Source organism: Dipodomys ordii, unplaced genomic scaffold (genome assembly GCF_000151885.1).
Source record: "Dipodomys ordii isolate 6190 unplaced genomic scaffold, Dord_2.0 Scaffold16, whole genome shotgun sequence".
Classification (NCBI taxonomy): domain Eukaryota; kingdom Metazoa; phylum Chordata; class Mammalia; order Rodentia; family Heteromyidae; genus Dipodomys; species Dipodomys ordii.
The window spans coordinates 3,512,389-3,518,337 of record NW_012267232.1 but is presented as its reverse complement, the minus strand read 5'-3'; the positions used below and the strand labels follow the sequence as shown (position 1 = coordinate 3,518,337).

The 5,949-nt window shown below is 39.7% G+C and overlaps 1 pseudogene; it reads right to left on the bottom strand.

The window, feature by feature from the left end:
- Positions 1-2,398: 2,398 nt before the first annotated feature.
- Positions 2,399-5,316, bottom strand: LOC105982567 (annotated as a pseudogene).
- Positions 5,317-5,949: the final 633 nt, after the last annotated feature.

Below are 5,949 nucleotides of genomic sequence, written 5' to 3'. Positions count from 1 at the left end.
AAGCTCAGAACCTCCATGCTTGGATATCTTCTATTCTGCAGAAGACATGGATTACATTTCTGCCCCCAGCCAACTCTTCTCTGACTTTCACATAAATGTATCAGCCACCTACTCAACACTCCACACTTAATGTCTTGCTTCTTCTTTTCCATTCCTGTTTCTCCCCCTACAGTTTTCCACAACTTTATCTCTGCAATTCCATGTTCTCTGTAGCTCAAGTCAAAAGCATATTTCTTGCATCCCACATTTGCAAATCTTCAACTTTCAAAATATTTCTTCAACAATATTCTCTGTGACAGCTACTCTTTCTGTCCTGGTCTAAGTCACCATACCTTCTCTCCTAGATTATGGTAATAATGTGGTAGTAATTGTGATTGGTTTTGGCACTACCCCAGTGACTTCATCTTCCATCATCTCTCTTGCTTCCTCTGCTCCTGCCATATTGGTTTGCTACTCTTCCTGGACCATCCCAAGCATATCCCATTCAGAGCTTTTAAGGTTGAAGCTGTTCATCTGGCCAGATGGCTATTTGCTGAGTGATTTACACACCATACCTTCTCACTTCCTGTAGAGTTTTGTACATGTGTGGTCCTAGTAAGCATGGTCTCCAAGTTGCCCCAACCCACCTATCAGCAGCTTTGCCGCTTGATTTTTTTAAAATTTATTTTTCTCTTTATGGTGTTTGTCCCCACCTGAGGGGTTTACATGTACATTTTTGCTTATTTTTTTCTATCCCTCTCGCAGAATGAAAGTTTCTACAAAAAATTTTCTCTCCAAATTCCTGGTTTAATAAAGGCTTGTTTGTTTATTGATTGATTTATTTTTGAGAAAAAAGGTCCCCAACATCAGGCTGTCCACAAAAATAACCCACACTGTCAATTTCAGAAAAAATATGAAGACTATTACACTGATTATTTTTCTAAAGGATGCATCTGACATGCTAACTCTCATTCACAAAAATACAGTGCACTTGTGGATAACAGTCCCACACAGCACTTTCAGGTGGAGTATGACACATACACTTATCACTCAAGGCTGTTATCCAGTGCTACAACTAAATGCATGAGATTGCCTTTGAAGTTAGGGAAGCAACTGCTAAAATAATGTATTAATAGGAAGAACTATATATTCCCTATATAACAAGATGTTATTTTGAAGACAGTTGATAAAATTCATATATCCTTTTTATTGCTAAATCATAAAGAAGTATCAAAATTATAAGCAAAAATTACAGCGTAAGACTTAACAAAGCTATTGGGAGCATCAAAGGTGGTAAGGACAATATGAATTCAATCACATGGGAAGGACAAGGACAGGAAGAACAGTGGATGTGTGCTGAAGATCCTAGAAGATACTAGAGGAAGATACTAGAAGGAAGATCCTAGAGGAAGAGGGTCTAGTGAAATTTTGATCTTGAGACATATCCCAAGGTAAAGAGATAATGATGTTTCTTGAATGGAAGAGAGGCTGTTATGTTTAGACATGGTAAAATTTGAACTATGTAACTTGAGGGTAAGGATAGGAGAGGGAAAATGAGGGAGATGATAGAAGGGCTGGCATTGATCAAGATACATTGTACGACTAAATCCTGACTTTGGGAATTGGAAACCCTTTGTACAACTACTAATAACATTATGAAATAAAAAATAAACTGAACTAATTTCAGCTACAAAAAAGAAAGAAAAAAGACAAAACAAGTCTAATGTCATTCTTGTGGCTCTGCTTCTTAAGAGTCAGATCGTCTTGGGTATCATAGGTTTTTGACTTGAGAGAGGGTATAGTCTTAACAACAATAAAAAGTATTTTTGGTGGGGAAAAAAAGAAATAATGAGATATCCCTAAGGCCCACGATGTGCTGAAGAGTCACCCTCTGCTTCCTCAGCCTCCCATCATCATCTTTGATCAACTCCAGCTGGTCATCCCCTACCCCCATCATCAATCATCATCATCATCATCATCATCATCATCCAGCAGGTCACTTCCTCAGCAGAATCATCTGCACCCCTCCTCAGACTCCATCTTGACATTTGTCTCATCTTTCTTTTTTTTAATAATAAGTTTTTTTATTGTGAAAATACTGTATACAGGGGTTACAGTCACACGAGCAAGGTAATGAGTACATTTCTTATCAAGCATTGTTGCCTCCCCCTTTGTTTTTCCCCTCCTATCCCTTCCCTCCCACTTCCACGACTACACTACCCCCACACACACCTAAATTGTAAAGTTCATTGTTCAACAGTGTCTTGTACATCTCATTGTCACAACGGTTCAACCTGTATCCCTATTTAAACATTTTGTTTTTTCCCTTCCCAGTCTCATCTTTCTTCAGAGAGTTGCTGCTTTGTTTTTCTTCTGACTTACCATTCTTCTACTGCTTGTTTGCTCTGTTTCTCCCTTTTCAATTGTTTCTCCAGGCTGACCAGTCAAGAATATACTTTTGTTTAATCTGGGTCAATGCCTTCTTCGTAGTTTGAAGGTCATCTCCTTTTAACTTTCCAAACTTGGAAGAAGGTCCACACTGTCCATTCTTAGAAGTAAAGTCATGTGTGCCCTTGCACGAGGTGTTTCCTGATGCACACTGGCATTTCAAGAGCATTACAGCCTGAGCCATAGGAGGTGGTGGAGGCACAGTGCTGGTAACTGTACATCCTGTCATAATAGTCCCGTTGAAAGTCATAGTCCAAGTCAAATGAGGAGCTATGTGCATCTCTGCCGCAGGTTGTTCACACCTGCTTTTCCTCGATTCACTGTTTGGCTCTGCAGCCAGATTAATATCTAAAACCTGGCCAGCAATCATTCTGCCATCCTCTCCTGCTACAGTGACCGGAGCTTTTCTCTTGTGAGCATACAGCACAAAGGCAAAGCCCATGTGAGCAGTCAACCCTCAATTCTGCCGTACTTCAAGAAGACTACTTCTACGTCACAGTTCTTGACAACAAGCGTATTGAGATTCCCAGTGAATACACAGGAGTTCACAGAACAAGGCTCTATCTTGTTGGTAACATTACTAAGTCATCTGTTTGCTGAAGGTGGGAGAGAAAAGAGATTCTATTTGAATCTCCTACTCCCAGGTCCTGTGAGAAGAAGCCGACTTGCTGCTTGAATTGACAATGAGGTTACAATTATATAGATTTTGTTTCTTCTCAAAATGTGTATTTATTTAAATGCCAACATCTCGTAGGTACACAATAAATATGTGTGGAATGAACAAGTGAAAAATAACTACATTTTTTCCAGCAATAATTTCTTGTCAAAGCATCATATCATGCTCAAAAGTAGTTTACAGAAGGGAGGTACTCTGTTTTGCTTATCTCTTTGCCTCTTACAGTTGCACTGGACATCCAATTAACAGTCATGGAGTGAATACATAATTGTTGGGTAGAGGGAGTATCACAGACTTGGAAGATGGTTGAGTTCAATTCTAGCTCAATCTTAGATTAGTAATGAGACAGCAGCCACGTTTTTAAACCTTTTAGAATGTCATTTCCTAGCAAGGGGATAAAGGTTCCATCTTTAGATGATTGGTCTAAGGAATGAATGAGATAGCCTAAATAAACTTCTTTTTGTAGGATGTTCACCATGTTAGAAATGTAATACATTGTTCATCCTGACTGTCATCTTATTTGCTTTCTTCATTCTTCCAACTTCCCACTTCGTAGATTCCTTAACATCACTGAAAGGCACTCATCAAGGCTTGGTACCTAAACTCCTCACGGCCCCAAGTTCCTGGACCTACATTTAGTGAAGTTCACAGATGTATCCCCAGAACTTAAGAAAGGAGGAAGAACATCCATAAATTCATCCTTTGAAGCATCTCAAAAGTAAGTCTATAACAAGCTGAGAATCTAACTGCTTGTTGTCTCTAGCTTCACCTCTTCTCTATATCACTGTAACTGTACCATTGCTTTCTTACATTGACCAGGGTATTCCCTAAATTCTATTCTTCATCAGACAGTCAGAATGCTCCTTTAAAAAAATACAGTTATCTTGTGTCAGTCTTCTGCCCTACTGGCTTCACACATCCCTGGGAGTAAATGCCAGCGTTCCTAATGTGGCCCATCAGCTTTATCAAATCTCAGCCTCTTCAAACCTCTGAGCCCATCGCCTCTCCTTACCATTTCTCTCCTGTGTTCACTAAATACAAAGTCTCCTTACTGGTCTGGGAACATTTTTCCATGTGCGATCCAGCCCCTAGAGTTCTGCACTTATTTTTCCTTCTGACTGGAATCCTCTTTCCTAAAATACCTCTCGTCTACGTTGCTCAAAAGTTCATCTCTCCAGGCTGGGAAGGTGGCTCAGTGGTAGAGTGCTTGCCTTGCATGCCTGAGGCCCTGGGTTTGATTCCTCAGCACCACATAAGCAAAAAGGAAAAAAAAAAGCCAGAAGTGGCGCTGTGGCTCAAGTGGTAGAGCGCTAGCCTTGAGCTGAAGAGCTGAGGGACAGCGCCCAGGCCCAGAGTTCAGGCCCCATGACTGGACCCCCCCCCAAAAAAAAGTTCATCTCCCCAAAACTCTCCATTGCCCTCCCTATTTAAAAAATACCATCACTCTCACCTTACTTTATTCCTCTATAACCTCATTCATCATTGGACAAGCTATATATTGTGATTATTAGTTTTATTACTCTAGGCTAGAATATCAATGCTAGAGAATGGATTTTGTTGCTGATTTTGTTTTCTCCTGTATTGTTAAGGCCTAGTACATGGTAGATTTTTAAAATATTAATTTATATTTTATTTAAATTATGTTAATTTCCATCTGGAAAAAATAAGTAAGAAATTTTGATTTCACTTATAAAACTAACCAATTAAAATAACACTCCAATATATTAGTCATTTTGGAAAACTTATCCACGTGTGCAGTTTTACCTTGACCTACAATCTTGCATATAGAGCAAATTTTAACACAAATCATATCTTTGTATCAAATATATCTTCAGGTATGGGATTTGTATTTTTAACATATATTTTTATTGTAAAGATACTGTACAGAGGGGTTATAGTTACCTGAGTAAGGTAATGAGTACATTTCATGGTAGATAATATTAAATGTAGATACTGTAGTAAATAAATGTTTGAATGACTGAATGATGGAAGGGGGCTGGTTTAGGGTGACCTGTATTCCCATGTGGGAATAAAGCACTGGAAAGGAAAAGGGACAAGTAAAGGGTTTATGTTCTACTTATGTGTGCTCAAACTTGGCTGGCTAGGAGGTGGCTCATACTCCTATCATCTGACCTGCTGACAGCTGACACCATAGCAAAGCGATGTGCTGGATCACCTCCACGTGTCAGTGTGACCTCCGCAGTGACATCCATGATCTTTTGTTACATAGTGCATTAAAGTAGTTAATTGAAGGTGGAGACCCTCCCTGGGATGCTCTCCAGATCTCAAGGATAAGGATGAATGGAATATGCTAAGAACTCCTCCTGGTAAAGCAGAGAGAATTACACTGTCACCTCTTGGCTCATGCCTTCTCAGACTTGAAAGAGAATTGACTGCATTTGTTTCAAATGTCCCTTTAAGAGTTCATTAGATGCCAGAGAGGGAAGAAAAGAATTAATGAAGCAAAGAAGAACTTGGAAGTTAATTATCATCCTCAACGTTGTATTTCATCATATTCAGCCTTCAACCTTACTCCTCTGGATCACTTCGACACATGAAAGCTCTCTCTTTGTGCTTTTGCTTCTCGCCCTACTGGGTGGCTGCCTGGCTTTGATTAGCATTGCTGGACTGCTTCCTCCACTTGGAGAGTGGGTTAGAAAACTCCTTTCCTCAAAGAGATGGCTCAGACAGTGAGTAAGAGTAATCAAATTGTGAAGGGGCAAAAAAAGAGATATAGAGTGGAATTGAAGCAGGTCACAACCTCATGTAACTTGATTTTCTCTCCCTAGAAAAGGAATCTTTTGGAGCAGGATTTGAGATGGAATCTCCTTCATGATGTTAGGCCC